At 51.4% G+C, this 13291-nt stretch overlaps 1 long non-coding RNA gene across 1 annotated transcript in view; it reads right to left on the reverse strand.

Moving 5' to 3' along the window:
• LOC310636870 overlaps positions 1 to 13291 on the reverse strand; it is a 143830-nt gene that overhangs the window by 117067 nt on the left and 13472 nt on the right. The gene's annotated exons all lie outside the window — the stretch shown is intronic.

The following is a 13291-nucleotide window of genomic DNA, read 5'->3' on the forward strand; positions in this document are numbered from 1 at the left end:
CAGCAGGACCAGTGGGGCCAGCAGCAGTGGGGGCCCTGGCAGCCATTAAATCAGCAATCAGAGTGGGGCCAGCAGCAACTGGAGACCCAACAGCAGTGGGGGCCCCAGTAACCATTTAACCAACAACCAGGGTGGAATCAGCAGCAATGGGCACCCCAGCAACCAATAATGAGCCCACCCTTCAGAGCAACCTTCGATGGGGACCCAGAGAAACTGATTTTCTTCCTCAACCAAGTACGCTCTCATTTGAATCGCTGGGGTCATCTCTACCCAGACCCAGGTGCTATGTTTGATGTGATTGCGTCCAGCCTAGAGGGAGAAGCATCCGAATGGTTAAACAATTTATATAACGAGCATGCCCTTGAGTTGGAAGACCCCCACCTTTCCCACCTGGGGCTGAGGGAAAGATTTGAGGATCCATCCATTGCCCCAAAGCAGAAGAACAAATCCATAAGATAAAGCAAGCAGGCCGGCCTGCCCTAGAGCACGTGCAGGAGTTTTGAAAGATAGCTGGTTGGATAGAAAGATGGCCTGAGCAATCCATAATTCATCTTTTTAGAGAAGGGTTAGACGACCACCTTTCTAAGACATGTATCTACCAAGCTGTACCTGACCAGCTGCATGAATGGTACTAGGCAGTGGTGAAATTAGATGTTTAGCTTGCCCACTATAAGAAGCCTCTCCTCCCTGGAGCTGAGCCAAGGTTGGAACAACCCAAATGGAAATCAGCCCCATGAAAATCTCCAGCTACTGTGATGGATGAAAAACCCAGGCCACCTGTAAGCCTGGCATTTAAGTGTTTCCGATGCAGACAGCAGGGTCATCAAGCAGCAAAATGCCTAGTCCCCTTCCCCCGACAGCAGAACAGAGCAGGAGCAGTAGTGAGAAAGAAACCTGTACAGCGGCTAATGGGAGAGAAATCCAACCGGATGACGCAGGGACCTATTGCCCAGGTCACATCCCCTATGCAGGAGAATGCTGGAACTCAGGCTGAACCCAACCCCGTTCTACCCTCTTTCGACAGCGATCATGAAGGAGAGAATGACCCAATGGTGAGCAGGCACGTCTCACCTTTCTCACAACCTGCCAAGTTTATAATCCCTAAGTTGGGTACGCAGGTAGATTTAAAGATGCTAATTTTTTTTTTTTTTTTGCCGGCTCCGAAGATGGCGGACGCGCTGGGGAGAGCTCCGTAGCCCCCAACAGTAAGGCGTCCCCCCAGGAGCCCCCCAGGGACGTCAATGGACCCCTGGGGTGGGGCAAAAATTTCGGGCAAATGAGCTGGGTAATTATGCCGCCCGCTGCCTCCCGAAACAACTGCAGGGGTGCCAGGACATCCCTGCCCCGCCGCCTGGGCCGCTGGCGACCGTTATAAACGGAGCCAGCACCCTCCGCCCTGCCTCTGCCGCTTGTCAACTGCCGAGCAAGGGCGGCGCCTCTGCCGATCAGCTGTGCGGCGGAGGCCCCGGCGGAAAGGATGGCAGCGGCTGCGGCGACGATTTTCAAGCCCCCAGGCTGGTCGTTGATCCAGGGAGCCTGGCAACGGCGATGGCGGTGGCGGCGGGGCGTCTCCAGGCCCCCCCCTGGCCATCCAGGAGGGGCCGGAGGCCCTGCTCTGCCCCGGCCCCCCCATCGGCTCCCGGGTGACGGCGGCGTCTCCAGGTTATCAGCGGAGACGCCGCGGACCAGCTGGACCAGCTGGGTGGCGGAGGCGGAGGCATCGGCGGCGCCGGAGGTGAGAGACCCGCCCCTGGACCACGACAGCCGTCGCAGCCATCCAGGAGGGGCCGGAGGCTCTGCTCTGCCCCGGCCCCCTGACCGGCTCCCGGGGACGGCGGCGTCTCCGGACTATCGACGGAGACGCCGCGGACCAGCTGGACAAGCTGGGTGGCGGAGGCGGCGGCATCGGCGTCGAGAGGCCCGCCCCTGGACCACGACAGCCCTGGACCACGGCAGCCCTCGCAGCCATACAGGAGGGGCCAAAGGCTCTGCTCTGCCCCTGACCAGCTCCCGGGTGGCGGCGGCATCTTCGGCGGTGAGAGCCCAGCGAGCCCTGGTCTGCGGTCTCCTCCGATGCCGATCACCGGGCAAGGGCGGCGTCTCCGCAGATCAGCTGTGCGGCGGAGGCGCCGGCAACGAAACCAACAGCAGCAGCAACGGGCAGCGGCGGCGTCTCCGAGGATCAGAGGAGGCGCCGCGGATCAGCTGGGCGGTGGAAGAGGCGGCAGCGAAGACGACCGCGGCCGGGACTGCTTCTCCAGGCCTAGTCGTTCGCCACCCAGGGGCCTTGACAGCGGCGGTAGCACGGAGGGCGTGGCATCTTCGACCCGCCCCCTGTACCGCTACGGCCGTTGCAACAATCCTCAAGGAGACGCCGCAGACCAGCTTTACAACGGTAGCGGCAGCAACGAAGACATGGGCGGTGAGGCAGCTGCTCTGGGCCCTGGTCGACCGTCCTCCGAGGGGCCTTGACAGAGGCCCTGACAGAGACGCTAGTAACAGCGGTGTGGCGTCTCGACCACCGTGGGCTGCCCCTGGACGGCGGTGCCTCCGAAAGATTCACACCAAAGGAGACGCTGGACAATGGAGGCGACGGCCCGAGCCACCTCCTCGAGACACCTTGATCGGAGACGGCAACACCAGGGGCATGACACCAGGGACTCCCGTACCTCTGGGAGGCCACGCTCTGGACGGTCCTCAATCAATAGGGGCCATGGAACTGCGGCCGGGAACAACGCCCAGAGGATCAGGGAGGGAACTGTTTGGGGCGGCTGAACCACCGGAGCTGACGCCAATTAATGGATCCCTCCATCCTGCCTTCTGCCCACTCTCACCCATCTTTGCCCATTCTCTCCCCACAGGACATAACGGGACTGGGTGCTAGCCACAGTGGCAGAGTGGCTGGGCCTTACACCTGCTACCCCATAGAGGTGAGAGCTCTATGGGGTATGCCTCACCCAGAGTACGTTCTGGACCACCTCCGGAAGCAGAGACACAACCCATCGTGAGAGGATGAGGAGTGGCCTGCTTCTGGGGGTTCGCCCGGCCAAGTGGCAGTGGCAGGGCGACGATCCAGATACGCACCTACCCGACTCGACCCTCCTGCAAATTCACCATCCAGGGGACAGCCTTCCCGGAACCACCTGTGACTATGCTCGTTCAATACTCTAGCATAGCACTGCACGCCCTCAGGGGTTCCCCACTCTCCTGGGTGCGACCCGCCTGCACCACATCCAATCTTGATGACGGGCCCAACCACTGGGCCTCTGAGAGATGGCCAGGCAGGGTCAGGGGCCTCCAGCATAAGCCCAACAAGAGGCCCCTGATTAAGTTCTTAGTTAAGTTTTTTGTGGGGTTAGGGAGGGGGGAGGGAGAAGACTATGGTTGTGCGGGAAAGGCACGCCTTCCAGCCACCATAACGCATGCCAGGCCCACGGCCGTTCGCGACGGCGTACAACGAGGACCAGTCGCCGATAACACCCAGTGGCGTACTGACAAACGTCCCATCCCTAGGATGGTGGGGAATGGCAGAAGGTGCACAGACAGAGGGCCGTATCGTCACCGGGAGTGTCATCTCCGCTCTGTACAGGCGGTGAGACGCTCCGACCCTCTGTTCTCCCCCGGAGGACCCGGGAGCAAAGGTGCGCACCCTCCCATGCTAAGGCTGGTCTACCTGAATGCAAGGTCCGCAGCTAACAAAGCTCAACTCATTCGTGACCTAGTGGAGAGTGAGCATGCGGACCTGGCCTGCATCACGGAAACCTGGCTGGGCCCAGAGGGGGGTGTTCCTCTGGTTGACCTCTGCCCGCCAGGTTTCCAGGTACTGCACCAGCCCCGGGCTCATGGGAGGGGCGGGGGAGTGGCAGTTATCATCAGGGAATCCCTTAGCCCGCGAGAGACCACCGTCCCTCAGATGGTCGGGTGTGAGTCTCTCCTACTGAGATTCGGCCCAGGGGCGCAGTTGGGTCTGCTGCTGGCGTACCTACCACCTAATCGTGCAGCGGCGGCCCTACCCGAGCTACTCGATGTCCTCTCAGGGTTGGTGGTTGAATTCCCAAGACTCATGGTCTTGGGCGACTTTAATCTACCGTCCCTGGGAGGATCGTCCGAACTGGCTCGGGAGTTCATGGCTTCCATGACGGCCATGGACCTGTTGCAAATAATTTCTGGGCCGACTCATGAGAGAGGCCACATCCCAGACTTGGTGTTCTTGTCTGGACGGTGGCGTGATGATGTCGGTGGGGGTGCCACAACTATTACGCCCTTGTCATGGACCGATCACCACCTCCTGCGGCTAGACTTCCCCCTTGCCACCCCCCACCGTGGGTGCACGGTGCCAGTCAGATGGTACCGCCCTAGGCGCCTAATGGACCCTGATAAGTTCCAGGCAGCGCTTAGGGACTCGCATGCACCCCCTGCTCACAGCTCGGCGGAAGCCTTAGTGGAAGCCTGGGAAAAGGCAGCCACGGAGGCTCTGGACCGAGTTGTACCCTTGCGGCCTCTGACCCGGCGCAGATCCCAGCGAGCCCCATGGTTCACCGAGGAGCTCCGGGAGATGAAGCGTCGGAGACGGGGCCTAGAGAGCCGTTGGAGGTCCAGTCGATCCGAATCCGACCGATTGCGACTAAGAATCCTCACCAGGTCTTATCTCGCTGCGATAAGGGTGGCAAAATCCAACTACTTTTCCACCCTCATCGCGTCCGCAGATAATCGCCCGGCTGCCTTGTTCAGGGTGACTCGCTCCCTATTAAACCAAGAGGTGAGGGAGGAACCCTTGCAGGGTCGAGCCGAGGAATTTGGTCAATATCTGCTGGATAAAATCGCTCGGATTCGAACTGGTCTGGACTCCAACTGGGCTGAGATGGAAGAACAAGACATGGACAGTCTTGTCGACGTCATCTGGGAAGAATTTGATCCTGTAACTCCTAAGGAAGTGGACAGGATTATGAGAAGGTTGAGCTCCTCCACATGCTTACTGGACCCGTGCCCTTCCTGGCTGGCCTATGCAGCTCGAGAGGCGACACGAGGCTGGTTCCTAGCGGTCATCTCTGCTTCTCTGAGTGAGGGTCACTTCCCCACCGCCTTGAAGGAGGCGGTGGTGAGACCTCTCCTCAAGAAGCCCACCTTGGACCCATCCTCTTTGAATAACTTTCGTCCAGTCTCCAATCTTCGCTTCCTTGCGAAGGTTGTTGAGAGCGTGGTGGCGCACCAACTTCCTCAGATCCTGGATGAAGCGGTCTATCTAGACCCGTACCAATCGGGTTTCAGGCCGGGCTACAGCACGGAGACGGCATTGGTCGCTCTGATGAATGATCTCTGGAGAGCCCGGGACAGGGGCCATTCCTCTGTCCTAGTCTTATTAGACCTCTCGGCGGCTTTCGATACCATCGACCATGGTATCTTGCTGCGACGCCTCAGGGGACTGGGAGTGGGAGGCACGGTTCTGCGTTGGTTCTCCTCCTTTCTCCAGGGTCGCTCGCAGTCGGTGCTGACAGGGGGACAGAGGTCGACCCCGAGGCCTCTCGCTTGCGGAGTACCTCAGGGGTCGGTCCTCTCGCCTCTCCTGTTCAACATCTACATGAAACCGCTGGGTGAGATCATTCGCAGTTTTGGAGTAGGGTACCATCAGTATGCTGATGACACCCAGCTTTTTATCTCAACTCCTAACAATATCAGTGATGCCCTAGACGTGATGTCCCGCTGCCTGAAAGCGGTCCGGGAATGGATGGGGAGAAACAGGCTTCAACTGAACCCGGACAAGACTGAATGGCTGTACGTACCGGCAAGCCAGGAGATTCAGAACGTCCCACTGCTTAACATTGGGGACAAGTTACTTCCCCCTGCTGATAGGGCCCGCAACCTGGGTGTCCTCCTAGACTCGCAGCTCTCCCTGGAAGACCACATTGGAGCTGTGACCAAGGGGGCCTTCTCCCGGGTTCGACTAGTTCGCCAACTACGGCCTTATCTAGACCTGGATTCCTTACGTACAGTCACCCATGCCCTTGTGACATCTCGCCTAGACTATTGTAACGCTCTCTACATGGGGCTGCCCTTGAGATCCACTCGGAAGCTTCAACTGGTGCAAAGTGCGGCGGCACGGACACTCTTGGGAGCCTCCCGATACTCCCATATCACACCTCTCCTCCGTGCGCTGCACTGGCTTCCGGTTGCCTTCCGTGTGAAGTTCAAGGTGCTAACAATGACATTCAAAGCCCTACATGGCATGGGTCCGGACTACCTACGGGAGCACCTTCTGCCGATGTCAGCACCCCACCGTCCTGTGCGCTCCCACAGAGAGGGCCTCCTCAGGGTGCCACCGCTCAAGGAATGTCGGCTGGTGGCCCCCAGGGGGAGGGCATTCTCAGTGGGTGCGCCAGCCCTCTGGAACACCTTACCTACCGAAATCTGGATGGCCCCTGACCTCCGTACCTTCCGTCGCGACTTAAAAACTTTTTTGTTCCAGCAGGCTGGCCTGGCATGATAGCGTTAATTGGGGTCCCAGTTTGTGTTCGTTAGTGTTTCTTATTATTTTATTGTTCGGTCTGTATACTTCTTCCTTCCTCTGTACACCGCCCCGAGTCCCTCGGGAGAAGGGCGGTTTATAAAAACTAATAAATAAATAAATAAATAAATAAATAATTGATTCTGGGTGCTCCCGATGCACCATTAGTTTGCCATTTGCCATGAAACTGGGCATACAAGCAAAAATGCTCCCCAAACCTGTGAGGTTCGAGCAAGCTGATGGCTCCCTGATGGGAAGGACTTTAGTCATGCAATTAACGGAGCCCCTGCACCTAGAAATAGGTGAGCACTGGGAATTTATTTGCTTCCTGGTGGCTCCAAAAATGACTGAGACTGTGATTCTAGGATTAGTCTGGTTGCACAAATGGAAACCATTTATCTGGTGGGAGAAAGAATTGAGAACTGTGAGACTACCCATAGGGCCCGATTCCCCCCATTGATTCAACAGATGTTACAGGGGATTTTACCCCACCCAATGAGCGAGCACACATGGCTACCTCAAGGCCACCAGGCGATCCACTCATCCCCAGTGAATACTGGGACCTAGCAGAGGCATTTAGTGAGAAAGAATGCAATATCTTGCCTCCTCATTGGCCCAATGATTGTTCCATTGAACTATTGCCAGGGGCCAAACTTTCACGACCAAGAATGTACGCTATGTCCACCCTTGAAATGGAGGAGATGCAGCGATATGTGGATACAAACCTAGCGAAGAGATTCATTGAACAGGCCAAGTCTACTGTGGGAGGCCCTGTGTTGTTCAAAGAAAAAAAAGATGGGTCTCTTCATCTCTGTGTGGACTATAAGGGCCTAAACACTGTGGAAAATAAATACCCTCTCCCTGTCCTGAAAGACTTACTATCCCATCTGGCGAAGGGGAGTATCTTCAGCAAGTTAGACCTGAGAGAAGCATATTACCAAATGAGAATAAAGGAGGATGAATGGAAAACAGCCTTCAACTGCCCCTTGGGAAGCTACCAATTGAAAGTCATGCCATTTGGACTGCAGGGGGCCCCGGCTGTATTTATGCAGTTGATTAATGAGGTCCTGATAGGGACGCAGTGGCTCAGTGGGTTAGGACGCTGAGCTTGTTGATCAGAAGGTCGGCAGTTTGGCAGGTCAAATCCCGAGTGCCGCGTAGCAGAGTGAGCGCCTGTTATTCGTCCCAGCTTCTGCCAACCTAGCAGTTTGAAAGCACATAAAAATGCAAGTAGAAAAATAGGGACCACTACGGTGGGAAGGTAACAGCGTTCCGTGTGCCTTTGGTGTCTAGTCATGCCGGCCACATGACCACGGAGACGTCCTCGAACAATCGCTGGCTCTTCGGCTTTGAAACGGAGATGAGCACCGGCCCCCAGAGTCAGAAACGACTAGCACGCATGTGCGGGGGAACCTTTACCTTTACTTTATTTAATGAGGTCCTACATGAACATTTATAAAAAGAGGTTCTGGTGTATCTTGATGACATTCTGATATACAGTACAAATATGACTGATCACATAAGACTGGTCAGAGAAGTGTTAAAGAAACTATTGAATGCCAAACTTTATGTCAAATTGTCAAAATGTGATTTTCACCAAACCCGATTAGATTAGCTTGGCTATAGAATTTCCAATGAGGGCATTGAAATGGACCCAGACAAAGTGAAAACAATAATTGAATGGCAGCCCCCCAAAACTCGCAAACAGCTCCAGAGCTTCCTAGGGTTTGCCAATTTTTACCATCAATTCATTCCCTCTTTTGCCGAGATTGCTCTACTCCTTACAGAACTACTCAAAACAGGTAAGGGAGGGAGAAAACCGTGACCTGGCCAACCACTAGGATTGACTATGAGTTGTCAGAAAGCTTTTGAGAATTTAAAAAGACTATTTGCAGCTGAACTGGTCCTAAAGCATCCCTGCCCTGTGGAGCCCTTTGTAATTCAAGCAGATGCCAGTGACATGGCAGTCGGAGCTGTGTTACTATAAAAGAATAAGAGTGGAGTCCTACAGCCTTGTGCCTACCACCTCTAAGAAATTCACGGAAGGCGAGAGGAGATGGCCAGTCTGGGAGAAGGAGGCCTTCGCAATTAGGTGGGAGCTATTAAACTAACGACACTATTTAGAAGGGAGCAAGGTGCCTTTTGAAGTATGGACAGATCACAAAAATTTAGAGGCACTAAATCTCACCGCAAATTGTCCCCAAAGCAAGTGCGATGGGCACAGTAATTTAACCATTTTAACTTTACTTTAAAGTACATACCAGGAAGAAAAAACTTCCTAGCTGATGCGCTATCCCAACTGCCACAGTACAAAAGTGAACGCGAAGAGGTCTACGAGGCAATTATCCCCAGTTCACAACCTGCAGCACAACTCACACCTCGCAGAACCCCTAATCCTGATGACCCGGGAGCGAAGAAGATAAAATGAGACCTCCTTACCGATCAATGGTTCAAAGATAATCAAACCTCCCTAACATGCAGGAACGGTTTGGCATACATGGGGAGGAAATTGTATCTAATACAAAAAAGTTCTACGATAAGTATCCTCACAAGCCTCAAAGAAATACTTAACCTTTTTGTTTCTCCTACAGGAGACTCTTTCTTTTTGAGAGGGGCTGTCAACTCTACAAATGAGCATGACTGCATTTTTCTTCTCATTCCAGGTTGCCAGACAGAACGGAGGGAGGGGGTTTGCCCAGGGGCTTCCTTAGTCAAAATAATCTCTTGTGGGAACAAAGGTCATCAGCTGCTCCCAGGACTGGGGACTGGGCGTTGCATAAAAACCCCGCCAAGTGATCATATTGTGGAACATAGTTGCCTGCATGGTTTTATGGGTGGGACATTTTACTTTGTATTGTGAAATTGTTATTTGTGTATTCAGACTTGGTTTTGCTCTGGACCGTGCCAATACTTTGTAACAAATAAACATGTCCTTTGAGGAATTTGCAAGCCTTGGAGTTCTGCTTTATTCCTCTGTCTGTCGGAACCATGACATACTGTTTCCATCCACGGGGATCCCAACTTTCAAAATGTCTATTGGATCCTGTTCAGAATTGGGAGAATCTTCAGGGAAATCAGATAGATCCTCTGTAATTCTATGATTTTTAAAAACTACAGACCCACTGGTAGAACCAAAGGCTGCTTTTAGGGGTTGTAAGTTATGAGGGAAACCATAGTTTAGTTGTCCTGTTTGAAATGTTTCCATCTCTCAGACTGGCAAAGATGAAGAAGACCATCTGTCAGGACCTACCCCAATCCATGTCTTAGGAAAGAAGAACTCTTGGAGACAGGATTGTCCAAGCAGGAACTTTTACTAAAACATGATTGTCAGTGGATAATCTAGACAGGATCTGGAAACTGTGTTGCAGATTGATACTTTTAAAGTGTCCCTGAGTAAAAACCCCTCCCCTCAGTCCATTTGGTCAGTCCCGGATCAATTAAGGTTCAGGTGTCAAAACCTTCCATGGGAAAAGGGATCTTCCATGTCTTTATGACACTCTCCTTCAGATTCCAATTGGAGATACAAACCAGAATCTCCTCCCCCCCCCTTTGTTCTTCTCAGTTCAAAGGTTCTTTCCCTGGTTTTTGATGATGGCCTCCAGGCAGGCTGAATAAACAACCTTGCACCTAATGGATAGAGATGGCCAATTAACATCTTCTCTTCTCCTCATTGGGAATGGTAGAATCCAGTGAGGGGTGAGATTTAGGGTTGCAGATAGGGATTTAGGAATGGAATATAAATGGATTCTGACACCATACATGAATCTGAGAAGAAAGCCAATTAAAACAGAACTAGGTTAGCCATTCTAATTTTTTAATTGGGCATAAAAAAGATCATATTTTCAAAGAATTTAGTACTGGGGATAGATAGCAATGCAACAATAAATTAAGAGGCAGACGCCTATCTGCAGTACACATCATAAGTCACACAGTGGCTGGACTGATGTACAATTCAAATTCAAATTTTAAATTTATAATGAGGGAATGGAAGCTGAGGAAGACAGACTGATCATAGAAATGCACAACGCACAAGAGACCCATATAAGGGGTATCTTAACAATTGTAGTGTTAGAAACCCACTGTATGTTTGGAGACCTCACCACAGATCCTGTGATTAAAGTCACAATCCCTTTTCTCCTCAACTCCATATTCCTACAGCTCTTCACCATCAGGTTCATCTGCAAGGCAGAACAGCCTCTACATGTTAAATTTTACACTGCTTTTTTTCACTGGGCCTTGGGCAACTGCCCACATGCCTGTCAGCCATCGTAGACTTACATTTTGAAGATCTCCCAGAGGCAGCCATCATTTTCAGTGCACACACAATACCTTAAGGTTGTCTGCACAGTGTTAAGGTAGCAAAGCAAGCATTTTCTCCCTCTCTTGCATGACAACGATCCAGAATAAGCATTCATTTTGGCCCTGAAGTGTGGCAAAATGGCAATCACTTCCACAAGTCCACCACATGGCTCAGGAATGAATCTCAGTAACATTGAAAATGACTGCTTTCAGGACATAGTCATGCAGCCCAAGGATACATGACCTTCCCTCCTTCCCCAACATGATCAGAAATCTATAAATTAAGGAGGAGGAGGAGGATGCAAATCCTGGTGGTATGGGAGTCAGGCTTACGGACTGCAGGGACCCAGGGGGAGTGGGAAAAGCCTGTGAGGATCTTGTGGGGGAGAAAAGTCTGTGGGGATCTTCTGAGAGTGGGAAAGGCCTGGGGGGGATCCTAAGAGTTGAGGTAGGGGAGGCGATGGGAAGGCAAACCTGGATCTGTGCTATGCCCCCAAACCTGAGGTAGCCAATGTTCCACTTAGCGACTTACATATTCATTTAGTGGCTTCATCAATGAGACAATGGAGTGAGGGAATTTAAGCAAGGTAATCTTGCTTAACAACCACTGCAACATGCAATCATAATTGGCAGGACCTATTACACTTATATCTTGAGGACTACTTCTTTGCTGGCTGGAGGAATTGAGAGGCTCAAAAAGTGGAGGACACCAACAGAAGACTAAAACTCCAGATGTGGGAATCCTATCATCAATATACAAAAATACTACCCAAAAGCCTTTTTGAGGAATTCCACTATTTCTGCAAAAGGAAATATCCAGTAGGCTATTGATAAACAGAAATAGGTAGTTAGCCCTTTTCCACTTTCCTTTTATCTCCACCTATAAGTCTAATCCAGAGTCATGTTTGAGTAAAAAGAATCAGGCCAGAATTAAAATAGTCAATTTCTCAACTACACTTACAATGGGAGATCACAATTTCTCCTTTGTGGGTCCCCTGGTGTTTCAACACACTGGAATTCTAACTGAAACTTTTCTCACAGACAGGACATTTAAATGGTTTCTCTCCTGTATGAGTCCTCTTGTGTATTACCAGACTGGAATTCTTACTGAAAGTTTTTCCACAATTAGGTCATTCAAAGGGTTTCTCTCCTGTGTGAGTTCTCTGGTGTCTAACAAAGTGGGAATTTCTAATGAATCTTTTCCCGCAATCAACACATTCAAAGGGTTTCTCTCCTGTGTGAGTCCTCTGGTGTATTACCAGACTGGAACTGTGACTAAAACGTTTTTCACAATCAGTACATTTAAACGGTTTGCCTCCTGTGTGAGTCCTCTGGTGTCTCACCAGGCTGGAATTGTTACTGAAACCTTTACCACAATCACAGCATTCAAAGGGTTTCTCTCCTGTGTGAGTCCTCTGGTGTCTCATCAGGCTGGAATTGTTACTGAAACTTTTACCACAATCACAACATTCAAAGGGTTTCTCTCCTGTGTGAGTCCTCTGATGTGTCACCAGGCTGGAATATTGACTGAAACCTTTTCCACAATCAGGACATTCAAAGGGTTTTTCTCCTGTGTGAGTCCTCTGGTGTCTCATGAGATGGGAATTACTAATGAAATTTTTCCCACAATCAGGACATTCAAAAGGTTTCTCTCCTGTGTGAGTCCTCTGGTGTGTTACCAGGCTGGAATTGTTACTAAAACCTTTATCACAATAAGGACATTCAAAGGGTTTCTCTCCTGTGTGAGTTCTCTGGTGTGACACCAGGGTGGAACTGTTACTGAAACCTTTACCACAATAAGGACATTCAAAAGGTTTCTCTCCTGTGTGAGTCCTCTGGTGTTTCACCAGGCTGGAACTGTCACTGAAACCTTTACCACAATAAGGACATTCAAAGGGTTTCTCTCCTGTGTGAGTCCTCTGGTGTGTCACAAGGCTAGAACTGTTACTGAAACCTTTACCACAATAAGAACATACAAAAGGTTTCTCTCCTGTGTGAGTCCTCTGGTGTCTTACCAGGCTGGAATTGTTACTGAAACTTCTACCACAATCAGGACATTCAAAGGGTTTCTCTCCTGTGTGAGTCCTCTGGTGTCTCACCAGGCCAGAATTGTTACTGAAACTTCTACCACAAACAGGACATTCAAAGGGTTTCTCTCCGGTGTGAGTCCTCTGGTGTATCACCAGGCTGGAATTGTTACTGAAACCCTTACCACATTCAGGACATTCAAAAGGATTCTCTCCTATGTGAGGCTTCTGGTGTGTTACCAGGCCAGAATTGTTACTGAAACCTTTACCACAATCAGGACATTCAAAGGGTTTCTCTCCTGTGTGAGTCTTCTGGTGTCTCACAAAGTGGGAATTTCTAAAGAAACATTTCCCGCAATCAACACATTCAAAGGGTTTCTCTCCTGTGTGTGTCTTCTGGTGTCTCACCAGGCTGGAACTGTTACTGAAACCTTTACCACAATCAGGACATTCAAAGGGTTTC

Source organism: Vipera ursinii, assembly GCF_947247035.1.
Source record: "Vipera ursinii genome assembly, chromosome: 2".
In the NCBI taxonomy this organism is placed as follows: domain Eukaryota; kingdom Metazoa; phylum Chordata; class Lepidosauria; order Squamata; family Viperidae; genus Vipera; species Vipera ursinii.